Below are 12,386 nucleotides of genomic sequence, written 5' to 3' on the forward strand. Positions count from 1 at the left end.
AGAACCAGCTTTTGGTCTTGTTAACTCTTTCAATTGTTTTTCTATTCTCTATTTCATTTAATTCTGCTCAAATTATTTTTATTTCCTTTCTTCTTGTGCCTGAGGGCTTCTTTTGCTGCTCTTTCTACTTGTTCCAGTTGTAGGGTTAATGTTTTGATTATGACCCTTTCTTCTTTTTGGATGTGTGCATTTACTGCTTTAAACTGACCTCTGAGCACTGCTTTTGCTGTGTTCCAAAGGTTCTGGTAGGATGTGTTTTCATTCTCATTTGAATCTATGAATTTCTTATTCCATCCTTAATTTCTTCTATAACCCAGTAGTTTTGGAACAAAGTGTTGTTCAGTTTCCATGTGTTTGATTTTTTTTCCTTGCTTTTTCTGTTGTTGATTTCTGCTTTTATGGCTTTATGGTCAGAAAAGATACTTTGTAATATTTCAAAGCTTTGGATTTTGTTAAGACTTGCTTTATGGCCTAATATATGGTCTATTATGGAGAGTGTTCCATGTGCATTGGAAAAGAAAGTATACTTGGCTGCTGTTGGGTGGAGTGTTTGGTATATGTCTATGAGATCAAGTTGGTTGATTGTAGTATTTAGCTCTTCTGTGTTTTTGTTGAGCTTCTTTCTGGATGTTCTGTCCTTCACCGAAAGTGGTGTGTTGTAGTCTCCTACTACTATTGTGCAGCTGTCTCTCTCTCTTTTCAGTGCTATTAGTTTGTTTTATGTATTTTGGAGCCCTGTCGTTGGGTGTGTAAATATTTATTATAGTGGTGTCTCTGAGCCGTCAATAAGTTATTATATTTATTTAATGTTTGCTTACTGTGTCCTAGCTTCTTGTTTTGTTTTAATATGCCTAAATAGGCTGCTCATATGAGCTAGTTTGATTATTGGCAACTTGGAAGCTCTAATGTCCTGTCACCAGGTGGTTAGAACTGTTACTAGGTATGTGAGCTCAGGAGTTCACCCACTCCTCCTGTATGGATTCAATTCACATGCGCAAGTAGATAGCAACCAAGTATGTGGTGTAGGCTCTCACTTACAGTCCTAGGCAGGCATGGGTGATTGGTGTAGGCACAGGCATCTGGCTGCATCAAAGAGACACACTCTGAGCAAGGCAGGTGGCTGACAGCTGCCCCCAAGTGTCCAGGAGGAAGGCATGTCCCTGTTCCCTAGAGCTTGTAGATGGATGAGTTTTGCAGCTGGACTATAAGCATCTAATGCTGTTGGCTGTAAGGACTGGGGGGCACCTCTTATTCTTAGGCCCCTGATGTGGATAGGTGAAGACACTGTTTAATGGGCAGAGCAAAGTCAAATGTCAAGAACCTACCACTTCACAGCTGAAACATTTGAAGTTAGACTTCCAGTATATACCCTGTTGTACTGCGGTAATGATGGCCTATCTTTGAGATGGGCCCACGCAAGTCTATGCAGGGGCCAAGGCACTCAATGTCCATGGATCCCTTATGCCTATGCCTAGGCAAAGGAGCTGTGCCTACCTTGGGTTCCTGGCTTAGGCGAGCTGGCAGTTTCTTTCTTCCCGTTTGTTAATTTGTTCACTCTCCAAGGCTGGGATAATGGCTCCGGGTGTGTGACGGGTCCTACTTCCAGCCCAGGGGACTCGGCAATTGCTAAAGCCAGTCTGGGACCCAGTGCAGAGCAGGGAACGGGAAGGTAAATGGGAGAGAGGTTTTTCCCTAAGGCGGGTATTTTTAATTAGAGTGGTAAGCCATACGCAAGTACTTCTCTTTCGTGGAGGGCTGCTTCTCACTGGTTGGGTGGCCGTGTAGAGTCTCTGGTGCTGGGTCTCTCCTGGTGCAGAAAATGCACCTCCCGAGTACTGCTACTTGCTTGCCTCACCTCTCACCCCCGAGCTGATCAGGCCTGAAGGGCTCAGGCTCTTGCCAGGTCAGGTCTGGCAACTCCTCATTGATTCGGAACCATCTCTCCCTCCCCCGGCCACTCAGTCTGGTTCCTCAACTCTGCCTTTGATGTTCAGGGCTCCCAGATTGCCATATAATCAAATCACTTGTTTTTTCGGGTCTTTGTTGTAAGAGGGTCTACCGGAAGCATCTGACTACTCCGCCATCTTGGCCCCACCCTTTTTTTGTTCTTACTATCAATCTTTTGAAAGCATGAGTATATAAAAGACACACCTAAGGAAACCACTCCTTTTAAGAAAAATTGTATTGTACAGAAATATATATGACAACAAGTTTGCCATTGTAACTGTTTTTAATTGTACAATTTAGTGACATTAATTACATTCACTATGTTGTGCTGGAGCCCTGGTGTCAACATGGTTGAGAATTTCACTGCTAACCAAAAAGGATGGCAGATCAAATCCACCAGCTGCTCCTTGGAAACCCTGTGGGACAGTTCTACTCTGTCTTATAGGGTAGCTATGAATTGGCATCAACTCGACAGCAACGGGTTTGGTTTTTATGTTGTGCTACCATTACCATTATCCACTTCCAAAAGTTTTACATCACCCCAGACAGCAGCTTAGGACCTCTTCAACAAGAACTCCCATTTTCTTCTTATCCTCAGTCCCTGATAACCACTAATACATTTTTAGCTCTATATACTATTGCCTATTCTAGGTATTTCATATAAGTAGAATCATACAATATTTTTCCTTTTTTGTTTTACTTATTTCACTTAGCATAATGTTGTCAAGATTCATCCATGTTATAGCATATATCAGAATTTCACTTCTCTTTATGGCTGAATAATATTCCATTGTCTGTATATAAAACATTTTGTTTATCCATTCGTCGATGATGGACACATGGGTTGTTTCCACCTTTTGGCTATTGTGAACAATGCTGCAATGAACATTGGTGTACAGTATATGTTTGAATCCCTGCTTTCAAATCTCTTGAGTATATACCTAGGAGTAGAACTGCTGTGTCATACATGGTAATTCTATTTAACAACCATCTTTTTAAATTCTCTATATGTCCTTGGAATATACCTGTAAATTTGAAAGGTTTTTTTTTTCTGTTCCAGAATCAGAAAAATAAATAAGCTAGTGATAGAATATCCAGTCTTATAAATGTTTATTGAAGAGAGCCAAAGTATGACTTTGAGTATATTCCACCTGAATTTAGAGACCATCTCAAGAATAGATTTGACTCATTAAACACTATGACTGAAGATCAGACTAGCTGTGGAATGACATCAAGGACGTCATACATGAAGAATATGAGAGCTCATAAAAGACAGGAAAGAAAGAAAAGACCAAAATGGATGTCAGAAGAGACTCTGAAACTTGCTCTTGAATGACGAGTAGCTAAAGCAAACAGAAGAATGATGAAGTAAAAGAGCTGACCAGAAGATTTCAAAGAGTGGTTTAAGAAGACAAAGTATTATAATGAAATGTGCAAAGACCTACAGTTAGAAAACCAAAAGGGAAGAACACCCTCAGCATTTCTCAAGCTTGAAGAACTGAAGAGAAAATTAATTCAAGCCTCGAGTTGCAATTTTGAAGGCGTCTACAGTGAAAATATTAAATGACACAGGAAACATCAAAACAGGATAGAAGGAATACACAGTCATTGTACCAAAAAGAATTGATTGACATTCAACCATTTCAGGAGATAGCATATGATCAAGAAGCAATGGTACTGAAGGAAGAAGCCCAAGCTGCACTGAAGGCATTGGTGAAAAACAAGGCTTCAGGAATTCATGAAAGACCAATTGAGATGTTTCAACAAACATGCAGCACTAGAAGTGTTCACTCATCTATGCCAAGAATTTGGAAGACAGCTACCTAGCCAACTGACATTAAGAGATCCATATTTGTGCCCATTCCAAAGAAAGATGATCCAACAGAATGTGGAAATTATTGAACAATATCAAAATATCACATGTAAGTCAAAATTTGTTGAAGATCATTCAAAAGGAGTTGCAGCAGTACATGGACAGGAAACTGCCAGAAATTCAAGCCAGGTTCAGAAGAGGACATGGAACAAGGGATATCACTGCTGATATCAGATGAATCTTGGCTGAAAGTAGAGAATACCAGAAAGATGTTTACCTGTGTTTTATTGATTGTGCAGAGGCATTAGACTGTGTGAATCATAATGAATTGTGGGTAACATTATGAAGAATAGGAATTCTGAAGCACTTAATTATGCTCATGAGGAACCTGCACATAGATCAAGAGGCAGTCATTCAAACAGAACAAGGGGATACTGCGTAGTTTAAGATCATAAAAGGTGTGTGTCAGGGTGGTACCATTTTACCATGCTTAGTCAATCTGTATGCTAAGCAAATAATCTAAGAAGATGGACTATATGAAGAAGAAAGGGGCATCAGGATTGGAGGAAGACTCATCAACAACATGCGTTATGCAGATAACACAATCTTGCTTGCTGAAAGTGAAGAGGACTTGAAGCACTTACTGATGAAGATCAAAGACTACAGCTTTCAGTATGGATTACACCTTAACATAAAGAAAGCATCCTCACAACTGGACCAATAAGCAACATCATGATAAATGGAGAAAAGATTCAAGTTGTCAAGGATTTCATTTTCCTTGGATTCACAAATCAACGCCCATGGAAGCAGCAGTCAAGAAAGCAAATGACGCACTGCACTGGGCAAATCTGTTGCAAAAGACCTCTTTAATGTGTTAAAAGGAGCCTTGGTGGTGCAGTGGTTAAGAGCTTGGCCGCTAACCAAAAGGTCAGCAGTTTGAATCCACCAGCCACTCTTCGGAAACCGTATGGGGCAGTTCTACTCTGTCCCATAGGGTCTTTATGAGTTGGGATTGACTCGACGGCAATTGATTAATGTGTTAAAAATCAAAGATGTAACTTTATGGACTGAGGTGCTCCTGACCCAAGCCATGGTGTTTTCAATTGCCTCATATGCATGCAAAAGCTGAACAATGAATAAAGAAGACGGAAATAGAATTGATGCATTTGAATTATGGCATTGGTGAAGAATATTGAATATACCATGGACTGCCAGAAGAACGAACATATCTGTTTTAGGAGAAATACAACCAGGATTTTCCTTAGAAGCAAGGATGGCAAGAGTTTGTCTCACATACTTTGGACATGTTATCAGGAGGGACCAGTCCCTGGAGAAGGGTCAGCGAGAAAGAGGTAGACCCTCAACGAGATGGACTGACACAGTGGCTGCAACAATGGGCTCGAGTATAACAATTGTGAGTATGGCAAAGGACCAGGCTTTTTTCTGTTGTACATGGGGTCACTATGAGTTGGTAATGATTTGAGGGCACCTAACAACAACAGGCTGTTTTGAAGGAGCCCTGGTGTACAGTGGTTAAACACTTGGCCGCTAACTGAAAGGTTGGCAATTTGAACCCACCAGTTGCTCCATGGGAGAAAGATGTGACAATCTGCTTGTGTAAAGATTACAGCCTTGGAAATCCATGGGGCAGTTCTACTCTGTCCTATAGGGTTACTATAAATGAGAATCGACGGCAGTGAGTTTTGGTTTGGTGAGATGTTTTAGCTCCATCCTGGGCAAATTCATTTTTTATATAACTTGATGCATTTAATTGACCTTTACAGGGATAAAGGCCAAGCTGTACTAAGCAGAGTCCTGCTCTCTGACCTGCGAATCTTGGGTTCACTGGCCCCTGCAGCTACGTGAATCAGGAGATTTCTTACTATAGAAATGGCATAAACCGCTCTTAAGGTATGATCTTCTTTCACCTAATTAAAAAAATAAAAATGCTGAAATAAAACTAAAAGCAGAAATAAATAAAATGGAAAATGAATAAAACAACATTCACTATCAATAGTTGCTTCTTCAAAATAATGGATAAATTGAGTAAACAACTGACACGATTCATTTGAGAAACTTGTTCCAATTGATAAGAAGAGAACAAAAATTAGTTGAAATTTAGAGGACAAAAGATCTATGATAACACAAACAAACATGTTTAAAATTCTGAATTTTCATTCACATTTTCATATTAATAAATTTGGTGATCAAGTTAAATGATTATTTATAAAATTGACACGAACTATATAAGCACAAGAAATAAACATAAAATAACTACCAAGAGAGGAAGAGAAAAAATTACTATGCAATTTAAACATTGATAGTTGTTCCTGAATGCTTATAAAACTGTGAAACACTCCTAAGATTTGAAAATATCTTCTTTGGAAGGTATGGTTTTCTAAAATATCTTACCTGATTCATTTAATAAGGCAAATATAGCTTTGTATTTAAATATAAGAACATTATCAAATTATAAAAGCAGCAAAGAAGGAAAATTATAGAAAAATATCAAAGATTAAAAAAAGAAACTATAGGAAACTTAGCAAAGTACAGCAAATGAATAACATGATTTAATCAAATGAAGTGTATGATAGCAAAGTGATGTCACCATGCCACAAAGAATACCATTGATCCCATTAACAAGAGAGAGAAGCCCATAATACAAGCTCAATTGACTCAAGGAAGAAATTTTTCAATAATATTTGCCATCTTTTCTTGATTAAATCACTTAAGTGTACAAAATAGTTTTTAATAGTATAAATTCAAAATGGAGAAACATTATATCTACTTCAGAAATACTAAAGTCATTTCCTTAAACTAGGAATAACATGAGAATATGCCCTGTCACCATTGTTACTTAACATAACACGTGAAATGCTGGCAATAGCTATTTGAGATGAAAACCAAATCAGAGGTAAAAATAAGGTAGAAAATATTTTAGGAATAATTTCCTTATAAATACACACACATCTACAAATCAGAAAAGTCAAAGACATTATGTAAATAACCTGTGTAGGGGCTTTTGAAATAAAGGTGTCTGGCATGCCTGAAATGGTTGGTTCGGGTTTGGGCCCAATCCCATTTTGAACCTTTACTTTACTTCAGTAACAGTTAACTATCCTCTAGACTTAATCTTGAATCTAAGAAAATGTTTTTCTGTAACCAAGCTAAGAGAGAATGTTGTTAGCTGGTTCCCAAAGAGCCTTAGATACAAACAGTGTATCTAACCTCTATGTTCCCAGAAATGAATTTTTTGCAATTGTCTTGTACCTGCCCCTGGTAAAACCCCCTATAATCACTGTCTTAGGCTGGGTTCTCTAGAGAAGCAAAACAAGTAAAGCTTGTGTATAGTTATATAATATGTGTATATATATGTGTATATATATGCATATATGTATATATATGTATGTGTGTATATGTAGAGATTTTTTATCAAGGAAACAGTTCATGCAATTGAAGAGGCTGGAACATTGCCAAGTCTGTGGATTGGAATAGAAGCTTCTCCTGATTTACGTAGCTGCAGGGGCTGGCAACCCAAGATTTGCAGGTCAGAGATCAGGACTCTTGCTTACAGTCAGTAAAAATTGATGAATCCCCAGATCAGCAGATAAGCTGCTAGCTCAGTCCCAAGAACTGGAGGTCAGATGAACAGGAAGTAGTTGCAGGATCCAGGAGGGGAAAGCCAGAAGGTCCACTTATATTTGGACACAGGCTACACACCCAAGGAAACTCACTTTCAACTGATTGACTACTCACAGCAGATCTCATCGTGGAGGTGATTACATATAAATACTGAGAATCATGGCCCAGCCAAGATGACACACAATCTTAACCATCACAATCACCAAGTGGTAGCTAATCAACATATATACTCTTTAAACCAATAATAGCAAAAGACCCATTTTCAGATATCCTCCCCTCAACTACCTTACCTCACCAAGCACCAATCAGAATGTTACTAGCTTTATCCCAAAGAGCCTTAAAACAAAACTGTAAGCCACCAGTCATGTAAACCCACATATGTTGTGCTCACCATTCACTGTAAAGCCCCTGTTTTTCTTAACCCACCTTTGATTTTTACATATCACTGGTAAACTAATCAGAATATTATGTTGTTAGTTCCTGGTTTAACAATATAAATATTGCCTGGATGCTGTAACTCCTTGGAGTGTGCTGAATTTCACATTGTGAGGCTCAGTGCCTCCCCAGCTTGGGTTGCTTTTCCTTTCAATAAATCTCTCTTGATTTCATTTTAAATAGAACACTTGTCGTTATTCTACGACAAACCAAAATTATCAGAATTAACAAATGAATTTAGCAAATTTACAGAATATAAGATAAAGCCCCCAAAATATTGTATATAGCTTACTATCTATTATTTTAAAACATAAAGATAAAAATATTAAAAAAAAAAAAGAACAGTTGCTGTTGAATCCATTCTGACTCATAGTGACCCCATGTGTGTTAGAGTAGAACTGTGCTCCGCAGAGTTTTCAATTGCTGTGATCTTTTGGAAGCAGATTGCCAGGACTTTCTTCTGAGGTGCCTCTGGGTGGATTCAAACCTCCAACCTTATGTTAACAGCTGAGTGCTTTAACTGTTTGCACCACCCAGGGACTCCAAAAATATTAAGTAAGTGGATATTAACCTTGGGACTTAAGAGATTTATTCTAAGAAAACAATAATCTCAGTGAAGAAAATAGTCTTATTTGATTATTAGATTAGGTGTTTCAGGTGGCCTGTAGGCATTTTCCTCTTCGAAGGCTAGCTGAGGACATCCAGTGCCTAAGGATATTTTTTTCTCTAGGACACATGGTGAACTTTAGGACAGTTTTTCTAAATCTGTTCCTGAGCCTTAAATTTCAGTTTCACAAATTTGAATTCTAACTTGTTGTCCTTTTACTCATGTCAGCTGTCTTCTCCTGTTTTTCATACCAGTCCTAACTCCTGAAACTCACTCACATATGATCTTAGACTGTCTCTTCTTAAATTACAAGCAATATTCTTCTTCTTTCTTTGCTCTTAACTCTGAAGAAAGATGGTAAGAGTCTGACTCCAAATTAGCTCTACTACACTTTTGAGGCTTGTATTACTCCAAGATATTAACTTCTTTGATAAAGAATGATATAAAGAAAGGCATTTTGGTCTCCTTATTGGAAACAGTAAAAATGGAAAAGGTACCAACATTTCTATTGTTAATATTAAAAGCAATGCAATGCTGATTAAAGCGTATGTGAAATGATTTATGGGCAGGGTTTCAAAAGAATATTTTAAAAGGAGATAGCCAGGTTTCTCACTGTTGGAATGGGAGTTTACAGATAAGCACGAGGAGGAAGCTAGAATGATCCATGTGGCAATGCATTAGAATTGGGGTGATATCAGAATGAACTCACATTAAACTTAATATAGATACATATGACTCCATATAGAAATTTAATAGACATGTGGATATACATGGGCTAGTATATCTACATGTATTTCCTTATTCTCTCTGCAGAGAGAGCCTAGAAGCAATGACACCCCAGTAGTAACCAGCACACGTAGCATTCAGAACTTGGTTTCTAATACCATTCTCCAGCAAAAAGAACCAGGGCTTCTTGGAGAAATGGCTGATTCTAGGACTGGGGCAGGAAACATACAAGATGAATGTAGAGCATTTTATAGTTCCAGAAATTGAGGAAGTACTCAAATAAATAATCTATGATGATAGAGGTATGCCAAAGGGACACAGAAGCTAACAGAAAAAGTTCCCAATGGCCAAAGCTGGAACAATTTGAGCAATAATATGAAGTAATATTACATTATAATCTAAATTATAAGATAAATACCCATGAGTCAATACTGACATAAAGAAATAATGGAATAAATATATTAATGGAGAAGAGACCAATCTTCTGTGCAGAAGAATTGGAAATAGTTTATGTAAATACTATGCCCTCAAGGAGTTGAAGCATAACTCCCCACGCTTTAAGTGTGGGCCATGCATGGTGACTTCCTTCCAAAAAATACGATTATGTGTAGGGAGGAAAAAAATAACTTTACTGTAGAGAAAACTCATTCAGATGACAAGAGGAGACTAAGAAGGTGTGATAACTAAATGTAATGAGGTATCCTGGATGGGATCATGGAATAAAAAAAGGGCGTTAGGTAAAAATGAAAGAAATCTGAACAAAACATGGGCTTTAGTTAATAATAATGTCTCGATATTTGTTCATTAATTGTAACAAATGTGTCACAGTAATTTAAGATGTCAATAATAGGAGAAACTGAATATGGGGTGTATGGAAACACTGTATTAACTTTGCAATTTTTCTATAAATCTAAAACAGTTAAAATAAAGCTTATTATTAAAAAAAACTGTATGTCATTAGAATAAAAAGAGAAAACATGTTTACATTGATATTTCAGAACCGTTTACAAACTCTTTTAAGGGAATGAAAAATGGATAAAAAACTCTGTAACAATAGAGAATGACATCAATAATCACTGAATATTGCAGAAAACCTGGCAATTGGTATAGAGAAGAATTGAATTAGTTTCAAACTTACCACAATATTACAGTAAGAAACTTCAGATTTATCAAAGAGTAAAGCATTAAAAATCAGAAAGGATACTAGATACTTAGCCTAACTCCCTTTAGGTTTATGTGTCTGTGTTCTGCTTTTACTTGATCTTGACATTCTACCTCCATTTATATTTTCTCTTGTCCTAATTCCTTAACTCTATTTCTATTTTGACATTATTATGTTGTGTGTTTGCCTTTGTAAACTGTTCCTACTACTTTTTTGAACAAGACAGAAAATTTATGATTGGAAAATAAATTTCCCACTATTGAGGAAACCAGAAATACTATCACAAATAAAATAGAAGGTTTTGATGTGATCCTGCCTTTCTTCTGACCTGTTCTAAGATTTTTGCTTACAAAACACACAACAGCTGAACTTCTGGCATCATGGCCCTCTAGGCAGAAGCACCACGCTGTCCCTCCACAGCAAAGATCTGAAAAACTAAGCCAAACAGAGAAAACAGCAATCCTGAAATCCAAAACATCAAATGAAGAGGTAAAGAACTCAGCCAAGTACCAAATGGAATAAGAAAGTGACAGAACAGAGAGAGGAGACATACATGCAGAGGTCCCCTATCAGCTAATGCAGCATGGATCCGCCATCTTGGACTCCTATCAGAGACCAGCAAATAGGGGGTAGGAGGAAGCAGCTTCACAGAGCTTCCAGCAGGAGACAGAACAACCGGTAAAAAGCAATATACACTTTCCCAACCCCCACCCTTCTTCACCCTACTTGGCCTCCTCTGCTTCCCGTGGCCACAGTCTCTTGGCTGGGAAGCACCAGCTGCTTGGATCCCACCCGCCCGCACTGGGCAACTCCCTGAGTGCCATTTGCTGGCTGCTGGTGTTGCTTTTTTCCGCTTCTTTTGATTTCTTCCTTACCTCTCACCACCTCCCCCTCCTTTTGCTCAAATACCTGGCTCTGTGCACCATCTTTGCTTCTTCTTGAGGGGCTGTGTGGCTCAGTGTGGAACTGCTTCCTGGTCCATGCTGCCATGGTGGTGGGATCCCGAGGCTTTTTTTTGTTTGTTTTCAATTGTTTGTTTGTTTTCTTTTTCTTTTCTCTAGTTGGGAGCCCGCTCTGGCCGGGCGGTGCTGCGTGGCTTGGGACCTACCCCCTCAGCTTGCGCAGATGCACAGCGGGATCCCTGAGAGCATTTCTTTTTTTGTGGGATTTTTTTTTTCTGTTTTTTTGGGGAGGTTTTCTTGTTTTTTTTTTTTAATTTGTTTTGTTTTCTTTTCCCTCTTTTTCCCCTTTTTGTCTTTTGTCTTTCTTCATTACTCAGTTTCTCGTTTCTCTATACCTTCGTTCTCTTCCTGTCCCCTGGATATCTGGCACTGAATACTGCTACACCTCCTAGCCAGGCTGTACTTCAACACCTGGGAACAACTTCCCCAGACCTCCTAGCTGCACCGGTGGGATCCCTGGGAGCTTTGATGTTCTTTTTTCTTTCTAATTTTTATTTAATCATTCTTTTCTTTTTTTTTCCTCTTCCCCTTTTTGTTTTTCTCCATTTCATAGTCTCTCAGCTTTCCACTCCAATGGCAAGCTCCCCTAGCAGTCTTTTTTGTTTGTTTGTATGTTTTTGGCTCCTGTTCCTCTCTTCTCTCTCCCATACCCATCTTAGCTCCACACATCACAATCTCCCCCCTCCATCCTGCCTACCTGTACTGTGCGCTTAACATCACACCATCAAGTAGCACAGGCACGGCCTACTGGAACCTGCCCTGCACTGATTACTGACCCACCCTGGTGGCTGTATTAAGTGCCACAAACAACCCATCCCAGCAACTCCTCTTCAGCTAGACCTGCTCTGCTGTACCATATCTGAGCGACTGACCTGCCAATTGGAGAAGGAGGTGAAAAGTATCGTGCCCACAGATGAGCAAACAACAAAGAACACACAGCCTGCCTGCTCAGACATAGCCAAATTAAAAAAAAAAAGGATGAAACAAACAAATCTATAATCAATAAATGAGAAAAATAACTACTGAATGCCCCAAAGACAGCAGACAATATCAAAACATTTACAAAAACAGGACAGGATGGTTCCAGTAGGC

Source organism: Trichechus manatus, unplaced genomic scaffold (assembly GCF_000243295.1).
Source record: "Trichechus manatus latirostris isolate Lorelei unplaced genomic scaffold, TriManLat1.0 scaffold00059, whole genome shotgun sequence".
NCBI lineage: Eukaryota > Metazoa > Chordata > Mammalia > Sirenia > Trichechidae > Trichechus > Trichechus manatus.